The sequence below is a fragment of the Cyanistes caeruleus genome, chromosome 16 (assembly GCF_971803275.1).
Source record: "Cyanistes caeruleus chromosome 16, bCyaCae1.hap1.1, whole genome shotgun sequence".
NCBI lineage: Eukaryota > Metazoa > Chordata > Aves > Passeriformes > Paridae > Cyanistes > Cyanistes caeruleus.
Genome location: NC_141716.1, coordinates 14,606,739 through 14,630,585, shown reverse-complemented (window position 1 = coordinate 14,630,585; position 23,847 = coordinate 14,606,739). Strand labels below are relative to the sequence as shown.

At 50.3% G+C, this 23,847-nt stretch overlaps 1 long non-coding RNA gene across 1 annotated transcript; it reads right to left on the bottom strand.

Moving 5' to 3' along the window:
* Positions 1–21,378: 21,378 nt before the first annotated feature.
* On the bottom strand, positions 21,379–23,415 carry LOC147650254 (uncharacterized). Its single transcript, XR_015276934.1, has 3 exons — positions 23,240–23,415; positions 21,758–21,886; positions 21,379–21,579 (listed from the first exon to the last, which is right to left on the bottom strand). It is a non-coding gene; the product is annotated as an uncharacterized LOC147650254 (long non-coding RNA).
* Positions 23,416–23,847: the final 432 nt, after the last annotated feature.

Below are 23,847 nucleotides of genomic sequence, written 5' to 3'. Positions count from 1 at the left end.
CAAAGAAAAGAAAAGAAAAAAAAAAAGGTTCTCGGTCTGAGTTGACTCGTTGTCGTGGTTTTAAACCAGTAATTAAAAAAATTATTTATTTCTTGTTGTGAGATATGGATTAGAACAAGAGCAAAACAGGCTTAAAACTTAAAAGGAATAAAGACAGTTTATTAACAAACTACAAGAATAAGAACACCAGAATAAACTTTCAGAAAACCCCCTTATCTTTCACATCTTAACTATTTCTCTGTACACATGACAACGTAGAGACAAATAATTTTAGGACTTTGGTGGTTAAAAACAGTCTTAATTCTTGCTACAGTCTTTTCATCAGTCTTTGTAGAGAAACAGAAGCCTCTTTCTGTTAGCTTACGGAGTTTCTCACGAGAAAACTATTTTTGTCATAGTTTTTTATTTCTCTAATGCCAGCTGCCCGGAAATCTGTCATTAGATCTTCTCCTCCCATCTCACATCTCTCCGAGGTGTGTATGGGTCACTGAGCTTAGGGATTTTATTTTTAAGGATAAGTCATTCAAAGGCAGAAGTCTTCTTCATTTGTTTCTGAGAGCCTTCCTGGAACACAGTTTTCTCTTTGCCCCCCAAAGCTTCAAAATCTTCACTCAACTCAATTCCAGCAACTCACAGTATCACAAGTACTCTCTCGCTTTTGCTCAAAACTTACACTTTGAATACTCTATTCCTCCCAACACTCATCATGAATTAAAGGAGTCTTTTTATACTATTATTGTCTATCTCCATAGCTTTAACAGAAAGATATTTCAGCTGTAAAGCATCTCCTTATTCTCTCTTTCTTATTTAAACTTAACTCTTTTCTTCACTGTTTTTGGTGGTTCTATGATGTCTTCTCTATGTTGATTGTCTCTCTCTTTCTCTGTCTTTCTGAGAAAAGGAGTAATCTGTATGTTTATCCAGGTAGTAAAAGAATTAAAAGCTTTAGGAAAACTGCAAGAGTTCATGGTGTTAAGTTTCAGTCTAGCAGCAAAAACTGAAAACCAAGCTCGGCTGCTTCTGTTCCCCCCTCTCCCCCCCTCCACCCCGCGGCCTTGTCGGCCTGGAGAGGGGGCGAGGAGGCCAAGACAGAGCCTTGTTACCTCTTCAGAAGCCGGAAACCAAAGAGAATAAGAGAATTCTGTCTGTACTTCTTAAGGGGGTGTTTACCAGTTGAATTCACTTTTTAATGGTCAGATCTGCTGTCAATTCTTGGAAATGACTGATAATTAGTCAGGAGGAAAAACTCCCATCAGCCACCAGCAGCTTCAACTTCCCCTCTTTCTAAGCTGTCTTAAAAGTAAAGCCACCCCATGACACTCGTGTACTCACCGAGCTACCAACTCGACCCCCGTCAGAAGAACTGCGAGGTAGGTGACAGTACCTAGGCTTGTTAAAACACCCATGGGGTGTTTTCCAGCCGTCCGGAGGGGTTCTAAAGCCCCCGCGATGGGCGCCACCTGAAGAGTCCTTCCCTTTGCCCCCCGGAAGTAAATCCAAGCTAGCTCTGTCGAATGGAGGGGTCAGGGAGATCCTTCGAGACCAAGAAAAGACCAAAAAGGTGCTGCTTCTCCCTCCGGGGGATCGCAGGATGTTTATTCTGGCTAGCTTCCAGAAGAGAGAAGAGGCTGGGTGCCTCTTTCCCGGACTCTTTCAAACCTCGGGAGAGGGGCGGGGGGACACACAACACCAAGCCATGGGATAACGTTTCAGGGACAGGGAGGGGAGGGGAAAGACACGTCACAGAGAAACAAAGTAACTCCCAGAAATATGCACCACCACAAGCCTGGTGGGGATCCTGATGGCTGATCCACTAAAACTTGGTGCTGGAGAGGCTGTGAGAGACTTTGGCACAAAACTGAGCCTATTTCAGTGTCCTTTTTAAAGCTCAGCAGGTTTTGGGAGGAATCATGGGGGACAAGAGTGTCCTGAGCCTCAGTCAGATCAACCCTTGCTTGGACATCCTCAGGTTGGCTTTTATTCTTTTATTGTTTTTCTGCATTTTTCCCCTCTATCCATAGCAAAGAAAGCCCTTTGACAGCAAGAACTTGGAGTTCTGTGTAGGATGGAGGGGTGAGGAGTGTCCCAGTGGCTGCTGTGTGTCCAGGAGTGCCCATCTCACCAGCTGCAGTCATGGCAGGCCTGGCTGTGAGTGGCTGGACTTGGGGTTCTCTTTGTGCCGCCTCCCTGCTGCCCCAGATCCATTTGACAGCTGGGATTTGCTGGAGTTGAGGCACATCCCTGCTCTTCCCAGAGGCCACAGGAGCAGAGGTGTGTTGGGAGGGAGGGAAAGCACAGGTGAAACCAACACTGGTTGTGTTTGAGGTACCTGACGTGAGCACCCCTTCACAGAATCCCAGGATCACTGAGGCTGGAAAAGATCCCCAAGGTCACTGAACCCAACCTGTGCCCAATGCCCACCTTGTCCCCAGCCCAGAGCTCTGAGTGCCACATCCAGACCTTCCTTGGACACCTCCAGGGATGGGGACTCCACCACTGCCCTGGGCAGCCCCTGCCAGTGCCTGACAATGAAGAAATCAATTTCTTCCATGAAGAAATCCTTCCAGATCTCCCCCCTGAGCCTCCCCTGGCCCAGCCTGAGGCCGTTCCCTCTCCTCCTGTCGCTGTTCCCTGGGAGCAGAGCCCGACCTCCCCGGCTGTCCCCTCCTGGCAGGGATTGTGCAGAGCCAGAAGGGCCCCCTGAGCCTCCTTTGCTCCAGGCTGAGTCCCTTTCCAGCTCCCTCAGCCCCTCCTGGGGCTCCAGACCCTTCCCCAGCTCCGTTCCCACCTCTGGACATTCCAGCCCCTCGGTGCCTTTCTCGTGAGGGGCCCAGAACTGGGCCCAGCTCTGGGGGTGCCCCAGCAGTGCCAGCACAGGGGACAATCACTGTCCTGCTGCTCCTGCTCACTCTGTTTTGGATACAAGCCAGGATTGTTCTCCTTGCCCACCTGGGCTCGTGTCCAGCAGCCCAGGTCCCTTCCCAGCCACTGTGCAGGGGTGGTGGCCGAGGAGCAGGGACCCTTCCTGCTGTCCCTGTCAGCGATCCCACGCGGCAGAGCCGGGCAGACACCAGTGCCACGGAGCTGTGGTGGCTCCAGGAGCTCTGCTGTGTGCCCTGGAGCCGGGCACAGCCTGGGGACACGTGCAGGGCAGCACAGCTGGCGCTGCCTCCAGAGGTGCTGCTGCCTCCTGGCTCTGCTGGGCTCCATCACATCCCGGCTGGATCCTTGGGATGGGCTCAGCACGCAGAGCTGGGGCTGGGATGGCAGCTGGGAGCCTGAATCCTGTTAGATCCACAAGGAAAAGGTGAGGAGGTGTGTCCCAGCCCTGCATAACCAGGGAGGCTTTTCCTGCAGGTCCTGCAGCACTGCAGGTTAAACTCACCCTGCTCAGAACCTGCCTGTGCACAGGAATGTGTACAGTAATTGCCATTGCTGTAACAAATCAACTTGTTCTGCAGAGCTGAATTGTTGTTGTTGTTGTTGTTGTTGTTGTTGTTGTTTTTGGGTGAGGGGTTTTTGTTTGGTTGGGTTTTTTTTAGGTGGGGAATATCGAGTTCTCATCATTTTCAGTGTTTGTCCAAAACCATGGAAAATTCCATCCTCCCATGAAGTTGTGAGAGCACAGCACTCTGGCTTGTCCAGTATTTCCTAGAGCTGTCCTGGATTTTAGCAGGAGAGCTGCATCCTGCAGGCATTCCCTGCACTGAGCACATCCATTGTGATACCCTTGGGATATGTGATACACCCATTGTGTGGCCCTTGGGATACAGAGGTGGCACTGGGAAAATCACCATCTGCTCAGGGCTGCCTGCAGCCTTAGCCTGTGGCAGGGGTTTACTGGGATACATTTGATGCAAATCCCACTGCTCACCTCAAGTTAAGCAGCAGGCAGTTGCACTGCTGCATCTCCTGCACGTGTTTCAATGAGTCCTGTGGATGCAGGCTGGGAAGTGGGAGGATGGAGACTGCTAGGGCAGGTGTTCCATGTGTCCCTGCTGATGGAGAGGTGCAGATCTCTCTCCCCCAGAGAGCTGTGAGAGGGGCAGGGGTTGGTGTCTCTGGCAGAAGCAGGATTTTCCAGCCTGTTGCTTCCAGAGTCTCTTCACCTGCGAGTGCTTTGCAGGAATGTCACATCCCCTGTGTCAGAGCAAAGGGCATGATTGATATATTCCCTCTCCTGAAAGGGCAGCTGGTGTCTGGATGGGCTGGCTGGCCCTGGAAAGGTGACCTGGGGGCACTCAGACCTCCTGCTGCTGGCCCAGGCTGTAGGAATTGCCTTTGCACAGCTCTGGGTATGTGTGCAGGTCCTTAAACCAACAGATTGTTATTCCACCAGTCCTGTCCCCTCTCAGCAGCTCCCAGCCATCCCTTGGTGCCCTCCTGGCACGGAATTCCCCAGGGCAGCATGGATCTGGGGACAGCATGGATCTGTGGACAGCATGGATCTGGGGACAGCGTGGATCTGGGGACAGCATGGATCTGGGGACAGCGTGGATCTGGGGGCTGGCACCTCTCCCCATGGGGCTGGGGGGTGGCTGGGCAGCCCATGGAGATGTTTCTCATTGAGGTTTGCAAGGCACAGGGCAGAGCTGCTGGGGTCACCTGCCCAGGGCTGCTTGCTCTGCCTCTGGATTACAAGATTTATTTATTTTTTCCCCCAGGAAAGTGGCAGAGGCTGGACAGGCTGGTGGGGATGCTGAGGCAGCTTTCCCTCAGTCAGACCCCAGGGCTGCTCCTGGAAAAACATCATTTTCTTTTGGCTCCAAAGGGCTCTTCCCAAACAGAGCCCCACGGGGGCAGGGTCACTTTTACCAGGGATGCTTTGTCATTTTTCTTTTGCTAACAAGAGCTCCAGGAAGATTCTGCTGAGACTCCCCCTTCATGTGCAGCCCAGGTGTTTCCAGCTCAGCTGCTGGAGCTTCCAGTACCAGTTTCTCTAACACTTATTTCACCCAGAATATTCTGTAACTCGCTTAAAATGAAAAATCTTGGAGTTGGGTAAAACAAATTGTATTTAATATCAACTTAATTAGCCCAATGATATTGCACAGATGGCATTCTGGATTTTCATGTTTTATTCAAGAAACCTTTTGGGTTTGGGATAATATATCTGAAACTGGGACGGAATTCAACAGCCTCACCTTGGCATTTAAACCAAGTCTGCTGCAGAGCTCGGGAGGGCTGGGCTGGGCTCTCTGGTTTTGGGGTTCTGGTCTTGGGTGGGCAAGAGTAAATGTGGAGATTTCCAGCTGGACTCACAGGCAGGAATAAAGCTGGATGATGGAAGACAGCCTAATAGACAGCAAATGATAAACAGGCTTTGAAAGGGGAAAGAAAGGTGAAAAGCTGTGTTTCTTGGAGACCAGGCAGGAGCTCTGGGAGTTTCTGTGGGCAGAGCAACTGCTTGGGCCAGGAGAAATGAAGAGAAGGATCCAGGGAGAGCTCAGAGCCCCTTCCAGTGCTTAAAGGGGCTCCAGGAGAGCTGGAGAGGGACTGGGGACAAGGGATGGAGGGACAGGACACAGGGAATGGCTCCCAGTGCCAGAGAGTGGGTTGGATGGGGTATTGGGCAGGAATTGTTCCTTGGCAGGGTGGGCAGGCCCTGGCACAGGGTGCCCAGAGCAGCTGGGGCTGCCCCTGGATCCCTGGAAGTGTCCAAGGCCAGGCTGGATGGGGCTTGGAGCAGCCTGGGACAGTGGAAGGTGTCCCTGCCATGGCTGGGGGAGGAACAATACGAACTTTAAGGTCCCTTCCACCCCAAACACTTCTGTGATAATTTTTCCTCTTCAGCCCCAGTTATTGTCAGTGTTGTTTTTTTAAGTGAAGACCAAGTGGACCAATTTCCAGAGCTCTGTTCCTTTCCTTCTCTGTGATGTCCCTAAAAAGTGATGCCTTAGAGGCTCCCAGTGGTCCTGAGCTCTGAGAGAAAATCTTGTCTCCCTTTTTTTCTGAGGACACACCATGAGCCCCAGCCCTGGCCCTGCCTCTCAGCTGCCCTCTGTTCTCTGAGCCTCCTTCATCCACTGCTGACTGTCCTTGAAGAGCTCCTCAGGAGCAGCAGTTTTCCTTTGGAGCCCAGGCTGAGGCTCCTGGGAGCATCACAGCGGGATCACACGGTGTGCAATTCCCAAATTCCCTGTGTAGCCCTTGCCTGGGGCAGAGGAGCTGCGTGGCTGTGTCAGGCTGTGTCAGGCTGTGTCCCACCTCCCTGTCCCAGCTTCACTGAGCAGTTTCCTGCCTCAGAACATTCCAGCCCCCTTTTCTTGGTGACCCTGCTCTGCTCCCAGCCTTAGCAGCCAGCCCAGTTTCAGGGCCAGTAGCAGACTTTTCCAAAATCCTTCTGCTTTATTGAGCCAGCACCCCCAGGGTCCCCAGGGAAGGGCTGTGCCCAGGAATTCTGCTTCCACTTCAGTGTTTTGTCCTTGTGTGACCTTCTGGACCCTGGTGAGGCCTGATCTGAAGCTCCTGGATGAAGGAGGTGTCCATCCCCAGTGCGAGGGTCTCCAGTGCTAATCCCTGGCAGAAGCAGGCTTGGCTGCCAAAATTTTCTCTTCAGTCTCAGAGTGTGCTTCTGTTTTGCAAAGGAGTGAAATTTCCACGTGGGCAAAGTCCTGGGCTGATTTGGGTCCAGGACAAATCCCATTTGGACCATCCCACGTGAGCAGGTGAAGCTCCCTCAGTTCCCAGCAGGCTGTGTCCTGGAGGACAGGAGAGCTGCTGGGTGGCCAGGCTTTGAGGAGTGCTGGCCAGGAGGTGTGGGGAGACAATCCTGATGCACAGGACGTGCTCCAGGAAGAGCCCTGCGGCTGAAGGGGTCAGTAAGAGACAGCCAAGGCAGCTGGAGGGAGAATCAAACTGTGCTGCTCCCCCAGGGAAAGCACTTCACTCACGGCCAGGAGGGCTGGCAAACACAGGCTGGGCTTGGGGTCTCCTGCAGCTGGGAAAAACCTTTCCTTGGAGCAGGCAGACTCCAGCCCTGCTCACCTGTGGCTCGGAGCTGGGAGGTTGTGATGTGCTGCTGGTGCTGGGAATCAGCTGGGAAGAGTGGGGCACCCTGCACCTCAGCAGATGTGACCAGAGGTGCCCAAACCCTTCACTGGTGTCCTCCTGTGTGCCTGAGGAGTGCTTGACAGACCTCAGCTTAGCCAGAAGTGGCTCATGGCCCTGCTGGGATGGATCTCTAAAGTTTAGATAGGTGGCAGGGGGTTCAGTATTTCCAGGGCCCTCTAGGCAGTACTGAATGTGACAAGCTAAAACTCCATTTTCATGCCTCAGTTACTCCACTTGTGCCCTTTCTCTCATCATTCCTGGTTGTTTTGAAGACTCCCTTGTTCTGTTTTTAGCTGTGGATCTTTTTCCAGAGACAGGAACAGGGAGAAAATGTGTGGGATTTTTGGTGGTGGTAGGTTTTTTAGCCTTTTGTAATAGAAATACACTTGTCTGACTCTGCACATGGTCATTTACCTGGGCAGGGATGGCACCAGCCCCCAGAGAGCCCATTTGTGCTGGTGTTGCTCTGCAGCCCCTGATTCCTGGTGGGATCTGTTCAGCCAGAGCACTTCAGCACGTCCTGTTCCACCTGGGGACACCTCTCCGTGTCAGTGCTGTGAGGAGGAGGAGGAGGAGGAGGAGGAGGCTGCAAGGAGCAGAAGAGCAGCTGTGACCTGCATGGAGGCACAGGGTGAGGGGCAGGAACACAGATGGATACTCCAAGGCCCAGGAAAAGGGGATGTGCTGGTGCTGAAAAAGAAGGGAGCAGTTTGGGTGAACCCAGACAAGATCCTGCAGCCTCTGGCCCTGGCTTCTCCCAGGGCTGGGCTGGCATCTTGGGGACAACCCTGGGCTTGGTTTGGTGCCATGGAACCCTCAAAACTCTTCATTCTCAATCCCCAAACTCTTCAGGCCTGCAATTATCCTGTTAGATTAAGTCAAATCATCCTCTCTGTCCATGAAGGTCCATTTTTGCTGCTGACCCCATCCCCCAGCACAAAATGGTTCTGTTTTCATGCTCTGTCTAATTTGTAATTTTCATGGGTGTTTGAGCAGCCACTTCCACCTTTCTGGGTGCAGTGTGGAGTGCTGGAAGTCAGGAATGCCAGTGTGTATAACATTGTTAATTTTAGGCATTTCTCTAATCACTGCCTGCCTTTGCTGCTGCCGCCCCTCCAGAACCACAGCAAAAACATCTCTCAACATCCCTAAAGAGCAAACAAGATTTAAATTGTGCTTTGAATTCAGATATGTTCTCCTTCCAACACTCAGAGTGGCAGGGAAAGGGCTGATGAAACCCTGCAGCCACCCCTGCCACGTCCAGCCTCTTTCCTGGTGCTTCCTCAGTGTGTTGATCTGTGAGCTGCCAAATGTGGAGCAAGATTTGGGTGTAATCCTGATGGAAACCCCCAGCAATAACCAACTTTGGGGGTTTTACTGCTGCTTTGACACAGATGCTCAAACTGAAGCTGTGTCCTGTCCATGCCAACCCCCAGCTTATTCCAAGCTGCAGACTTACTTGGGAATCTTTGCCTTGGATTTGGCCCCTTGCTGCCTTCAGTGAATGAATCCCTTTGTGTGCTGGGTTCAGCTTCCAGCTGAAGCTGAGGCAGCTCCTGGGAGCAATTTGAATTATTTTTTATTTTGGCCACGACAGTGGAGAGAGGTGGTGACCCCAGAGGGCAGCAGGACTAATTTGGAGGTTGGAGAGAGCTCAGTGGTGTCCCCACAGCCCCCAGGAGCTCATGGGGACTGAGGGAGGTTGGGTGGGGAGAGGAAATCTGCATCATCCAACTTTGTGTACCTCCAGTGTCTGAGCAAGTTATTCAGGCTTTCTTTGGAGCTGAGAGAGAGACACTGATTTTTCTGGAGTGCCATTCACCAGCCTGGGTTTCAATATCTGAAATGAGTGAGAATGGGTGTCCTGGAAAAGCCTTTTTTTAAAACATGGAACCTGCAAAAGCTGGCTTGGACAGAGCAGTTAACTACAAGAGTAGTTAATATCTAAATTCAGGCAACTTTAAATGTTTCTTCCCTGCCCAGGTATTTCCACGCAGCTAAGGCAGACCCAAGCTCGCTGCTCTTTCCAGTTCTCTTTCCTCTGCCCCCAAACACAATGTGAAACACTGCTTTAGAATGTTTTACCCTGTAAAACAACATATTGCACTGTTCCCTGTTCACTTTCAATTTTATGCAACTTTCTCTGCTGGAATAGGCTCAGTGATCCCAGGAAATAATTGGTGAGCTTGTTAGACTAATGGGATTTTTTATTTTCAAGGCTATAGATCAAACAAGTATGCCTGAAAATTCATTATACATGCAGTGAGCACAAAATAATTATTCCTTCCCATGGAAGTGCCGGAGGAGAGACTGTGATAAGGTGGGGCTTTAAAAAAACCTGCTTGATTTATCATTTGAGGCAAAGTTCCTGTGAGATGCACAAATTCAGTATTGAGTGACAGTCACCTGGCTGGCCAGGGGGCAGGGGACAGCCTGGAAAGGATTTTGACTTTGCTTTTTTGACTTTATTTTTGGTCTGGAGCTAAGCAGCCCCTGAGTTGTGCTCGTCCTTTGCAGCAAACAGCGCCAGGTGTTGTTTGGAACAGCAGAATTTTGTGTTGCTCCCAGGTGGTGAAAAAGGGATGGTTTCCCACCTCCCTCTTCTCCAGGGCTTTGGTTTTCCATCTCCTTCCCCTCTGGGGAAGCCAAGGAAATCTCAGCCAGGAGAGAGGATTTGTTCAGTCCTGCAGGTGGACACGTGAGAAAGGGGATGTCAGCAGTGGAGGATCTAGGCCAGAATAAAATGCTGGATATTGACTGAGATGTGGGCTGTGCTGCCTCATGTTCAGCCTCACCATCCCGAGCATTTTGGGTCTAAATTGCAGTGTCTGGGGTTGTCCTGGTTTGGGGCTGCTGGGATCTTGCCCACGAGCTCAGCCTGAGCAGTTCCATCAGTTGTGTCCCACGAGGAACCAGGAGGAGATGCTGGCAAGGGAACTGGAGCTCCTTCCCTGTGGGGACAGGCTGGGAAAGCTGAACCTGGAGAAGAGAAGGTTGTGAGGAGACCTCAGAGCTCCTTCCCAGGGTGTGAAGGGGCTGCAGGGAAGTGGGAGAGTGACTCTTCCTCAGGAGCTGCAGTGACAGGACAAGGGGGAATGGGATCAAACTGAAAGAGGGGAAATTTAAGTCAGAAATACACAAGAAATTCTCCCCTGTGAGGGTGGGCAGGCCCTGGCACAGGGTGCCCAGAGCAGCTGGGGCTGCCCCTGGATCCCTGGAAGTGGCCAAGGCCAGGCTGGACAGGGTTTGGAGCAGCCTGGGATAGTGGGAGGTGTCCCTGCCCATGGCTGGGGGAGGAATGAGATGATCTCTAAGGTCCCTTCCAACCCAACCCATTCTGGGGGGGAATTTTACCTTCAGTGTATTTGCAAATTGCAATTTATTTTTGCATCTTTGTTTGAAAATTAATTTGTCTTAAAGATATTTTGTGTGTTTCTTGAGTTGTCCACATATTGCTGCTCTTCAATCAAGTATTTTCCATTTGCAGAACTGGCCAAAGAATTAATTGTTCACTGAGAAGTTCCATAGAAAACCCCTTTATAAAAAAGCACAAGTGGATACTGTCTTTGTGGGGAAAATTGGTGAATGTTTGGGATATGACAGGAGAGAGAAAAAAGGAAAAGAAGCAAAGACAAGTCATAAAAAGGATCAAAAGCGCAAGCTGTGGCATCTTGGAGAGAAAAATGCTTGCTATACCTTGGAAAAGCTCGAAAACAAATCTCCAACTTAACTTAAAAATAGTTCTTCTCGTTCTGCAGGCACAAAGACTAATTGGAAGTGACACCATTTAAGAATGTCACTTCCAGTCGGTCTCATTGCCCTGGTGTTTGTGCCTCCCATCCTGTGCTGGGCTGGGATCGCTCCGTGAGCAGGGAGAGGGAATTTTGTCCCTCAGAAGAGACTGGGCTTGGTGGCCAGCTCCTTCTGGGCAAGCAGCTCCTGATCCCCATGGATGCACCCACAAGTGCAGGGATCTGGACTTGGCATCTCCAAGCCAGCATTTGCCTTTTTGATGGACACCTCTCACAGCCAGTGTGGTTGGGAAGGTGGTGACCTGACTATCCATTCTCTGGTGGTGGTCAAAAACTTATAAATACTGAGAGAATAAAGGACTCTGTTGCACCACACCTCGAGCTGTGTCCCTGTGACTCATTTTGTGTCCAGCAGTGACACCCATCCTGGTGCACTGAGTGAGGGGAGGATGGACAGGCCAGCAGCAGTTCTGGCTGGAGGATTCCTGCTGGGCTGAGGGCAGTGGCTGCGCCCATCCACTCAGGAAACATCAGTGTGTGTCCAACACCTCCTGAGGGAGCCCCTTAGGCACAGCTTCTGCCCAAGTTTTGCCAACATCTCCCTGGGCAAAGCATCCAGGGCAGTTCTTGCAAAGGCAGCACCTTTGAGGAACCCACAGTTGACAGCAAATTGCACACAATTACTCTGCAGTGCATAAGCAGTAAGTAATCAAGCATGCTAATGACCAGCAGCGTTAATTACTGGCCACTTCCCCCAGCTGTTCCTCACCTCTGGTCCCAGCTGCAAAACCAGCTCACAGTGTGCAACAGCTGCATTTGGAGGCCCAGAACAGCCCTGGCCTTTGGCTGACTGTGTAAAAGTTGGATGACAATTTGTAGCTCCACGTGGGAATTTTGGAGCTTCCCCAATTAACCCCTGAGTGCTGTGGGATTCTCTGCTGGAGGATCTGAGTGTGACAAGCTGCTGATATTGCCTGAGTTGGTGCTGGGGCATCACAAAGGAGCCTGGACACCTTCCCCTATCCCAGGCTGCTCCAAGCCCCATCCAGCCTGGCCTTGGACATTTCCAGGCATCCAGGGGCAGCCACAGGAAACCTGTGCCAGGGCCTCAGCAGCCTCACAGGGAAGAATTGACATAATTAATGTAACTAACATAGTTCCTTCTGAAGGTCCAATGGTGAAAAGCATCCCTGTAGCTTCAGCTGATGAATTTCAACACTGAAAGGCACAAAAAACCCCAGAAGAAACGGAGCTCAAGCTGGCCAGGAGGAACATTTCCTCTCCTGCTGCCAATTATGGGGCAAGGATTACATCACAACGTGTTAGTAGAATTAAATATCTATTTGAACTTTGCTTCTCGTGTACTTTTTAATTTTAATATTATTTATTCTTTGACTTTCAATAATTCATCGAGATGCGTCCATATCGGTAATTAAAACATGTACAGTAAGAAACAGAGCTCACATAAATTATTCCACGGCATTCATTATTTATTTGGCCACTTACAGCTGTGCAAAATTTACAGAGAAAATATGTACATTAATTAACATGTACATTACAATTTCATGAGTGCACTTTTTCGGTGAGTAAAGATACTCAGATATGGGTGTGTGCGCAGCTAGAGAGGTCTTGCTTGTGCCTTTTAAATTATTTAGGTTTAAGAAGAGGTCTGTGGTTGGAATCCAGGAGGAGCTGCTCGGGGGAAGCCTTTCTGCTGGCCTTACACGTGTGGTGGCAAAGTGGTTTTTTCCAAAGCTGCCAGGATTCCTGAGCCAAGCTCAGGGATGGATGTTTGGCTGTGTTGTACAGCCACGGGCACTGAGTAGAGCAAGGGACAAGAGAAAATCTGATATTTCACACCCTCTGGTGTAATTTCCTGTGGTTGAGTCTATCAGGGAGCGCTGGTGCCATGGTGGTCCCACTGCATTTCTTGGCTGGTGTGTCCTGGAGGGTGAGGCTCAGGACAAGGCCCTGCAGAAGACTCTCAGAGGGGTTCTGGAGGCACCACTGTTGATTTTTACCCCCACAGATTCCAGCTGAGGCTGCTGCAAAGTGACTCCAGTTCTAAAACCAGCTCTGGAAAAGGTCCTGTGCATCAGCACTGAGGCACAGCTCAAACAACGAGGAGTTTCTTTGTGCCAAGCGGATTAAAAATACCCAAACCAACCCAACCAAACAACTCACGGATTCTATCGTCGTCTGAAAGGGAAAAGAAACATTTTTATTCAGTGCCACAAAATTTGCATCAATAACAAGTCCAGTAGCACACCAGGAAATTTCCACATGAGTAAACTCCACTCACTGCAAAAAGGCTTGCATCCACTCCTGGAATTTAATGGTTCAGCTGGCATGTGAAAGCTGTTATTTGGAGGTTTAATTATTAAGATCAAATTAAATTTCAGCTATTGCAGCAATGAGCAGATGCCAGCTGAGGGATTCCTTGCTGGGGAATGCTGGAGAGGATTTTGGTGTATCCACATGGGATCCTCCCTGCTAGGAGGATGCTCAGAAGGCATTGTGCCTTGGATAATGAGCTATTCAGGAGTTCTGGGAGTCCCAGGGATGCCTTTTCCTGGTTATGAATTACTCCTGGTGAAATCTGGCAATGAACTGCCTCACGGTGACCTGTGGAGTTCCTGGTCAATGAGGGGCTGCTGGAATGAAGGGAATGCTCCACTTCATGGCTATGGAGCTTTTCCTTTCCCCAGCAGGAGCTCTGGCTGGGACTTGTAATGGAAAGTGTGAAGACTTGTGCAGATGAAGAGCAAAGAGAACAAAGACCCTCCAAAACTCACTCTGTCTTTCCAACCAACCCCACAGAATTTGTCTGTGAGCTTTCATAGTTTTTGAATTGCCAGCCACAAAAAACTTTTAATTCTTTTTGGCCAGGCTGTGAGTGCACTCAGAGGGTGGAGCAGATGAGGAGACACAGGTTTGGGGAAGCAGAACACAGAACTATTTGCTTTCTGGAAGGCTGGAGTGAGGTCTTGGGGGAAATCTGCCTCACACAGAGACTTGACAAGAGCCATGAGGCTCTGGATCATCCTCCCCTGGACTGCCCAGGCATGGGAACTCCATCCCTCTGTCCCACAGGGCCAAACTGCAGATCCCCCAGCCTTCCCCAAACACCTGCATCCAGGGCATTTAGGAGCTGATTCCCCAGGGCAGGGCTGCCCTTGCCTCCACCCTGCCATCATTATTATTATTAGTAGTAGTAGTAGTAGTATTAGTATTAGTGTTATTATTATTAACTATTATAATATTATGTTTATGTTTATGATGTTTATTTTTACACCCAGGCAATTCACTGTTTTGCAGGAAATGTCAAGATTTTCCACACAGGCACCTCTTTCCCCTGTGCACCCATCTTGAGAGAGAGAAAATGGTCATGTGCCACTTGACCAAAGCAGGGGCTTTGCAAACACACCAAACACTGGAAGTTTGGTAGAAAGAAGCAGCAAATCTCTTTTTTATCTTAGTTTTATCTTCACCAAACCTTCTCTGAACAACTCTGCACCTCCTTCTGCATTCATTTCCTCAAGCTGGGTGTCATGGAGTTACTTTACCTTTAAGGGAGTTGGAGTTGCTGGGAACTGCCTGGAGTCTTTTCTCCTGACCAATTATCGGTCATTGCTGAGAACTGACAGCAGTTTAGGCCATTGAAAAGTGGGATCAACTTGTGAACCCTACCTTAAAGTGTAAAAGCAGAGCTCTCTGGGTTCTCTTTGTTTCCTGGCTGGAAGGGTGGCGGAGCTCCAGGCCTCCCGTTCCCTGCCCAGGCCATGCGGCCGGGCGGGGCCGGGGCCGGGCCTGCCGCGTCTCCTGCCCGGGAGATGGGGGGGCCTGGGGAAGGTTTTCCTCGGGCCCGGGCCGGGCCAGGCCGATCTCTGGCTCGGCTGCAGGTTTTGCTGTAACTAAATTCACTAGAAACTGCTGAGTGAAGAAGGAGAGAGGCTCTGGACCTGCAGCAAGCAGAGACAGCGACCACACTCTCCAGAGCAGCTATGAAGAACTTCCCATCGCAGACGGCTCCAGCTCCTGTTCGGCAGAGATCACCGAACCATCTACAAAAGCCTGGGCAAGATTTTAACTCCTTCATTACCCAGATGAGACTTGCGGATTAATCTTTTTATCCAGAGAGAGAAAAAGAGAGTGATCAACATGAAAAGAGACTTTATAAACTACCAGTGACAGGAAAGAAAAGAAGCTTCAGAAGAGGTAGAGAATTAAGAAGATGCTTTCATTAAGCTGAAATATCTTTCTGTTAAAACTATGGAGATGGACAATGAAGTCCTGAAAAGAACTCCTTTAATTCATGATACAGTATCTAGGGAGGAATAATAGGGTTCAAAGTGTAAATTGGAGTAAAAAGTAGAGTAATGATGGTATAGTGAAGTGCTGGGAGATTTGAAGCCTTGAGAGGCAATGAGAAAACTGTTTTCTAGTGAAGCTCACAGAAACAGATGAAGAAGACTTTTTTGCCTTTGAATAACTTATCCTTAAAAATGCTATCCCTAGACTCATGGCCCATACACACTTCAGAGTGATGTGAAAATGGGAGGAGTGAGCTCTAATAATAGCAGCTCTGGGCAGCTAACATTAGGGCAATGGAAAACTATAACAAAAATAGTTTTCTTGTGAGAAACTCCATAAATTAACAGGAAGAAACTTCTGTTTCTCTACAAAGACTGGTGAAAAGACTGTAGCAAGAATTGGGACTGTTTTAACCATCAAAGTTCCAAAGTTTTTGTCTCTGTTGTCATGTGAACAAGGGAATAGTGGGTGAATAGGGGATGAAAAGGTTTTTCTGGAAGTTTATTCTGGTGTTCTTATTATTGTAGTTTGTCAAAAAACTTTTTTTTTTTTTTCCATTTAAGTTTTATGCCTGTTTTGCTCTTGTTCTAATCCATATCTCACAACAAGAAATAAGTAATTTTCTTAGTAATTGGATTAAAACCACGACATAGGACTTTTGTGGGCACAGGGAGGGTGTCAGAAATGCTGACCAGGATGAGAAAAATCTATTTAACGATTCATGTGGAGTATTTCTGAAGAGGAACCCAGAGATGTCTTCTGGGCTGTGTTTTAAGTCACTTCCTGGGCAGCTGTGGCTCCCCGGGGCAGACAGTGGCCCAGGGGAGCAGCAGCCAAGTGCTCTGAGGGCGCGTGAGCCCATCCGTCTTTGCCTCTTGCCACACAGATGTTGCAGGCAAGTGTGAAACCCTCTGCTCTTTGCTTCTGTGCAGGTGCTGCAGGAAGAGCAGAATGAGAAGAGGGCTTTAACAGAGACACTGCTCCAAACTCGGGGACAGCTCAGCCAAGCGTGCCAGCAGGTCCAGCAGCTCAGGCAGGCGGTGAAAGAGCAGCAAGAGAAGGGACAGGTAAGTCTGAGTAGGCAGGGAATGGAGTGCAGGGCAGGGACAAGGGCACAAAAGGCAGCTCCTGGGAGTGAGGAGGCAAGGGCTGCCTCAGGCTCTGGGAGCACAGAGCCTGGTAAGCTCCAGAGCTCAGGCCCAGGAAGGAGGGCTTGCAGTGCAAGCAGAGCTGGGTTGAGAAGCCACAAGAAGTGGCAGAAGGAATGGGGTTTGGAGACAGCAAGTGCAAAAATCTGAGCCTGAGGGCAGGTCCCAGGAAGTCACTGCATTTTGTTGCCAGACCATCGAGGCAAAGCTGCAAGCTGAGCTGCAGGAAGCTCACAATGAAATGCTGGCAGTGCATAGAAGGCACAAGGAAGAATTCCAAGGCATCAGAGAGGATATGAATGTCCTCCTTGAGATGAGGGAGGCGCTGCAAAGTGGCAACAGCACTGTCTTCTCTGCCTGACTGGGTTTGCCTGGTCTGAAGCCCACAAAATCTTCCAAAGCTGACAGAAGTGAACGAATCTTCCAAGCAGAGAAAAAAGCAGGAATGGCAGGGGCAAGGTTCGGAGGAATAGCAAAGTGTGTTTGCTCTTGGCCTTGTGCTGAGTGAACAATCCAAGAGAGACAAAGCAGCTGGGATGCCTGTGCAGGATTCCAGGGCATTCCAGTGGAACCAAGGATTCCAGCGGAGACAAAGGTAGAGAAAACAGGGAAAGGGAGGCAAGGGGCACCCTTGAGGCTGCAGCTCTGAACACGGGCTGAACTGGCTGTGGTGGAAGTGCCCTGCCCAGCCTGCCATAGCCACGTCTGTGTCCCCACATTGCTCAGTGCCTGGCACAGGCACCAATCCTGTCAGGGACAGCACTGCTAACAGAGGGACAGAGAAGCTCCAGAGGAGTGTGCTGCGGCTTCTGCTCCCAGATTTCCTGCTGGGACCCAGGAAAGAATGGGGGAAAACTTTGGCAGCAGACACCAGATCCAGCCTTGGCCTGAGGGTGCAGCAGCAGCAGCAGGCCTGGGAAGAACATGTGGATGCTGCTGGGAGGGGAAGGAGGTTGGGACTAGCATGCCAAAGGTGGTGTTGTGTGTCCCTGGAGAAGAGGATGGAGTGCACAGCTTACCTGGGTGTTGAGCTGCTTCAGTTGTCCTGCACAAATTGAAGAGAGTTGTTCGGCCTGCTGAAGAGCAGAATGAAACTGAGACAGCTCATTGTTCAGCGCCAGGTTCCTTTGTTCCAGCATTCTGAGATCCATGCTCTTTTCCTCCAGAGACAGAATCAGCCTAGAAAGGAAGCATGCAACTCATTACTAATGGCATCACATTTTATAAACTCCTAGGACTTGCACCACCTCAGAGAAAGCTGCTCTGTCCAATGAGGATTGTCTAAACAACTTGGCTGTTTGTTCCCCCTGCAGTCACAGCCCAGCATGTGCCCACTCTGCTTTTGTTCCTGAAAGAACAGGGAGTTCCTGCCTTCATGGCCTACCTTCTATTTGAGCTGGGAAAGTGAATACAAACCTAACAAAGTCCTGCAATGAAGACATTAGGGAAGAGGAAGAATTTTCTTCTGACTAACCAGGCTCCAAGGGGAAGAGGTTTGGTCAACATGGAAGAGACGTTTCCTTCCCCCATCTTGTATGTCCAGGTGGGAGGAGCAGCACCCTACAGCCAGGGGACGTCTGGGAAGTTCCCTGAGATTTACCAGCACCCATCCTACTTTCAGCTGGAGGAACAAAGGCCCAAGGCAGAAGTGGCAACAGAGGCTTGGAGCTCAAGCTGATGAAAGATGCAGAAACCTCCAGGCAAGCAAGAGTGCTCTGCCTTTCCTTTGTCTTCTTGGAAGAAGAATCCTGTGGCACTGAAGACTGGCTTGACTTGATCAGCTGGAGGAGCCCCCCTAACCCTGCTCTGGTTTCTTGCATTCTTTGCACAGTCAGTAACACCTGTGAGTGTGGAGGGTGGCAGGGACCCTGCTTGAGCCCCTCCAGGCACCGGGGCGGGGAGGGTGCATTATTTCAGGAGCAATGCACCAGAGATATCATGAATAAAATCTCTCAAGAAATCCACCCCAGTTAAAATACTGTGTTTAGTTACATACAGTTAATGTTCTTATCCCATTTGTAAACCTTGTACCCCTTGTTTACTCCGATGGTTATTAGTAATGTTAATTACGTACCAGGTTCTGAAGTGTTTGAAAGGTTCTTATGAGACATTCCTGTACCTTTCCCTTCCTTCCCTGCTACTACTGTAACAGAGCTGCTCCCATGGGGGCTAAATTAAACTAACAAAAGCAACCCATTAGAAAGGTATGCCACAGAAGGAGACAACTCCCATGGTTGCTGTGCCACACTAGAACAAAGAAACTCCCAGGAAGCTGTGCAACCAAGTAATACGCAAACTAAGGCATGCAAGACACCAAAACAATGAGCTAACAGAGGAATAAAAGGACAAGGAAACATATTCTAGCAAGCTAAGATCATCTCCCTGCATCACCTAAGCCTGCTTAGAAACCATCTTCCTGCATCACCATGACCTAAGAGGACTGGAAAGGACTGACACCCCTAGACAACGAGCCAGAACAACAGGCCTTCTGGCTACTCTCATGAGGACGGAAGCCCCAGCTCTGCAGTGTGTGCTGCAAAGCTGAATTGTGCCTCCTCCTTGGAGCTGCCAGTGTGGAAACGGCCATGGTGCAAACAAGCCCTCGGGCCCCCCACCCCAAGAGCTGAATCCTAATTAAAGGCATCAAACAGGAGTCTTGTCTCCTGGCCAATTTCTTTCAAGAAACATTCTTGTTTCTTGGGTGCCTCCCAGGGCAATCTGGGCTTGATCAGCACTCAGGGCCTTAAGAAGGTTCTGCCCAGCAAAGGCATCAGATGCCAGGCTGATCAGATCCCAAAGGCCTCAAGTTACAGCAGCCAAGGTGGAGCTGATGGATGTATCCAGCTCCTTACACTGCAGCTCCAGCACTGTTAACACACCCACCTAACCTAACCTAACCTAACCTAACCTAACCTAACCTAACCTAACAGCACAACACTCCCTAGAGGGAAAGAGCTACCCCAAAAGCCTTTGTCTTCAGAAAAACTCCAAGTGAAGGCTTAAAATATTAGAGAATGAACACAACATACAGATAATGAGATGTGTCTTCATGGAGAGTTCAGAATCTGCCACTTAGGAAATGCTGCCAGAGCCCCAGGTAGGTGCAAAGATGGCAAAGAGGGAATGCATTCACCACATTGCAGAGTCCCACAGGCTTTCATTTACCTGTCTCTTTCCCTCTCTAGGACATTCACGGAAGCCTGCAATTCAAAATTTTCCAGTGCCACTTCTTTGCATTCGCTCCATTCCCTCTCCAGTTTCTGCAGCTTCACTTGGAGCTCCTTCTTCTGATGTTCTGCCTCCTCCAGCCTCTTCTGGATGTGTTCAGCCTCCAATTGCTTCTGCCTTGACTGTGCCTGGGCCTCGCTCACATCTTGCTGGGCTCTCTGGACTCTGCTTTCCAGGAACTCTCGGGAGGCTGCCAGCTGAGATGTCAACTCTTCCACCTCCAGTCAAACAGAACAAAGCAGTCAGAGGCGACAGCCACAGCCTGCCTCTGTCAGCCACAGTAGAGGCACTTAGGAATGAGAAAGGAAAACTTTCCCTTTCTCCCTGTCCTGGGACCGGCAGATTCCCAATAGAGATGGACAACTTGGTTAAGTCTCTAAGTGGCCCACCTGAAAAAGCACCTCCCAAACCAAGGCTAGCAAGAAGAGGCCAGCAGGAGTCCATGCTGATGGTTGCTGGCCAACAGCCCAGAGGACTGGCCCAGCTGTCCAGGGGGCAGCAGCTGAGATTCAGCAGAGCACTGAGTGTCCTTCAGAGCAGCTGCCATGGAGCCCCCAGAGCATGAGGCAGCCCCAGGGATCACTCCATCAGCTGCTGCTCTGCCATGGAAAAGCAAGAAGGCCACAGAGTCCTCCCTGGCTGACTGCAGTGCCACTGCTGTTTCACTCACCTGATTTTGTAGAGCATCCCTCTGCTCAAGGAGGACATTCATCTCCTCTCTCTGATGCCCTGAAGTTCTTCCTGTGCCTCCTCTGCACTACCAGCATTTCATTGTGAGCTTCCTGCAGCTCAGCTTGCAGCTTTGCCTTGATGGTCTGGCTACAAAATGCAGAGTGACTTCCTGGGACCTGCCCTCAGGCTCAGATTTTTGCACTTGCTGTCTCCAAATCCCATTCCTTCAGCCACTTCTTGTGGCTTCTCAACCCAGCTCTGCTTGCACTGCAAGCCCTCCTTCCTGGCCTGAGCTCTGGAGCTTACCAGGCTCTGTGCTCCCACAGCCTGAGGCAGCCCTTGCCTCCTCACTCCCAGGAGCTGCCTTTTGTGCCCTTGTCCCTGCCCTGCACTCCATTCCCTGCCTACTCAGACTTACCTGTCCCTTCTCTTGCTGCTCTTTCACCGCCTGCCTGAGCTGCTGGACCTGCTGGCACACTTGGCTGAGCTGTCCCCGAGTTTGGAGCAGTGTCTCTGTTAAAGCCCTCTTCTCATTCTGCTCTTCCTGCAGCACCTGCACAGAAGCAAAGAGCAGAGGGTTTCACACTTGCCTGCAACATCTGTGTGGCAAGAGGCAAGGACGGATGGGCTCACGCGCCCTCAGAGCACTTGGCTGCTGCTCCCCTGGGCCACTGTCTGCCCCGGGGAGCCACAGCTGCCCAGGAAGTGACTTAAAACACAGCCCAGAAGACATCTCTGGGTTCCTCTTCAGAAATACTCCAGATGAGTCATTAAATAGATTTTTCTCATCCTGGTCAGCATTTCTGACACCCTCCCTGTGCCCACAAAAGTCCTACAATCTCACTTTGGCACTGAACACCTACCAGCACACACCAGAAGGGGAGTGGTAAGAGAACAGTGAAGAAACTCTGAGGTATGTCTTAGAAAAGCAGAACACAAGAGCAGCACAAAAATCTCAACTTAAAGCTGATATTTCTGCCTGGCTTCCTGTGAGAGGGCTCATTCCTGGTCCCAAAGACAGACCCGATCACCTTTCACCTGCCCATATTCAATGGAGAGGACATGGAGGACATGCTCCACACAGCCCCCATAGCCTGCTGTCTCCACAGCCCCAGCCTTGCAAAAAATCACACCAGTTCTCCCTTCAGAACCATTACCTGTCGCTTGGCTTTTTCAAATCTAATTTGTTAATCTTGTTAGATCTGCAGGCTGGCAACTTTCTGCCTCAGCTCAAGCAGCACCTTCTCGTGTTCCCGCTCTCTCTTTGCCTTCTCTTCTTGCCATTGTTCCAACATCTCAGCACGGTGCCTTTCACGTTCACTTGCCTGAGGAGGGGAGGTTTCTGCATTCCAGAAACAATGTCCTGACAGCTCCCTCTGCTTCCAGCTCTCGTTGCAGGAATTTCACTTGTCCTGCAAACATCACCAACAGCAGGAGTCAGAGTCTTTGCTGACTTTACTGACCTCAGGCCCTTTCAGTGCCCCCAGCCCCACCACTCCTCAGAAGCCCTGTGGACATAGGTGGCTTTACAGGGTGCTTAGCTTTTCTCGGCAGGGGCGGCACCACAAACAAAGCACACGAGGTCCTCACCTTCTACCACTGCCTTGGCCTGTGTGACTCTGAGCACTTGGGCCTCCAGATGGTCCCTGCTCATCTCCAGCTGAGATATCTGCTGCTGAGCAGCAGACAGACTGGATTCCAGGCTCTCCTTTTGCTGACCTACAAATTGCAAATACAGAGAGACATGAGCTGCTTGCTCCTGACACCCACAGCTGGTTATTCCAGGACAACGAGGCTCAAGATCCCCACACATCACTATGGAAAATGGGTCACATGGAAACTCGTCCAGAGAAGGCACTTTTGTGCCATTTCCATAGCAAAGCAGGGCCCTCTGAGGGAGTGCCCTGGCCTTCCTTATGGCCTGGCACAGCACACACAGCCCAGCCCAACTTGACCTCAACAGCCAAAGCTTCACTTGCTGTTCCTGACCTATGACACTGGGGAGCTGTGCCCGGACAGGATGGGCTGATGAGCAAAGTCTCAGCCTCTGCTCACAGCCCTTCTGTCATCAGCACTTGCAAGCTGCTCTGCAGGGGGACAGGACAGACTCTTGTCCTGCCCAACTCCTGACTTTTTAATGCTCTTGAAAATGGACATAAAGTTACATCATCTTCCAGACACCGTGTATTTAAGAGACTTCAGAACTACTTGGCATGATGCAGAAAAATCTCATGGTCATGGCAGCACTTGTAAAAAATACCAACACCCTTTTGTCTGAACAAAAACTACCTGAATGCAGAGACTGCTGTTTAAACTCTTGCAAGGTCAAGGAGTAGGCTTGCCACCTTTATTTTAGTATTGTTGGCTAAACAGGCAGTAGCCCAATTGGCTTGTCCTTCTTTACAGAGTGAGAGGGACCGTGCAAAGGGACCTCGGTGGGTTTGGCAGGTGGATGCCCATCAACAATTAGCAAGAATCCCCAGAGGTCGTTGAGGATTCCAAAGGGCTTTCCCTGCTGCTCTCTAACCACCTCTAGCACCTGGCCCACACTTCTCAAGAGCGGGCTTGGAAGCAGAAAGCCTCAAGACTTTCAGCAGGAGCCTCTGGCTTCACCCACAATGGCAGCAAGCAACAAGGGAAAACATACAGGACTTCCCCTTCTAGAACAAAACACTCCCAATGTCCCCAGGTAAGAGCCTGGAATGCTCAAGATGGAGCTTCAGTTCTGAAGATCAAGATCATGTCAAGCTACTTGGTAAGGAACGAGGGATGTTCAGTGAACCAGGGATGCTCACAAAAAGGAACCAAACGCAAGAGAAACTTGAGGTTTCACTCAACCTCTGCATGCTTTAACTACTACTCAATTCAGGGCTGGGTGGCTTGCTTTTGACTTCCCACAGGAATGTGCTTGGCAGCACAAACAGGAGCCCAAGGCTCATGAGAGCTTTATTGGCTTTAGATGTCAGAAAAATAACCTTCACATTGTGGCATATTTCTCTTTTTTTGGAGACCTTTCCATTTTCTTTCCATGGAATGTAAAAACATCTGAAAGGCTCTGCTCCCTGCCTTTACCTGGTCTCTGCCAGCTGCTTGCAAAGCTCTTGTCGGTGCCGTTCCATGTTATCCATTCCTCCCTTAAGGGCAGCCTTCTCCTGGCCCAGCAGCTCCTTCTCTCTGCGCACCTGGGCCAGTGCGTGCCCTTGGCCAGAGGATTGCTGGCGCAGCTGCTCCAGGGCCCTACTCGATGACTCTTGCTCCTGGGAAACCTGGAAACAGGACAAGGTACAGCTTGAGCCCTTCCTCAGGAGCCCTGTGCAGAGCCAGCCAGTGCCACCTCGCAGGCAGCCAGAGGACAAGGAGCACCTGTGCTCTGGCCTCCAAGGTTCACAGCACTGCCCTATGCAGCTCTGATACCCTGGGCTGCAAAAGCCTCTGCCACTGTTACCTTGGAGCTGCTGTGTCAGGCCCTGCTGCCTTGCCTGGGACTTGACAGCTCCTTGCCAACAAACATCCCTACTCCAAACTCCATGTTGTCACCCAAAAACACTGCATCTTCCTCAAGTGACACTTGGCAAACAAAATTTCTATCAGGATCTTTTTCAGCCCTGGATATTTTCAGGAAGGTTGGGGAAAGCAATTTTGCTCCCTGAAGGAAGGGAAAATACACAGGACTTCCTCTT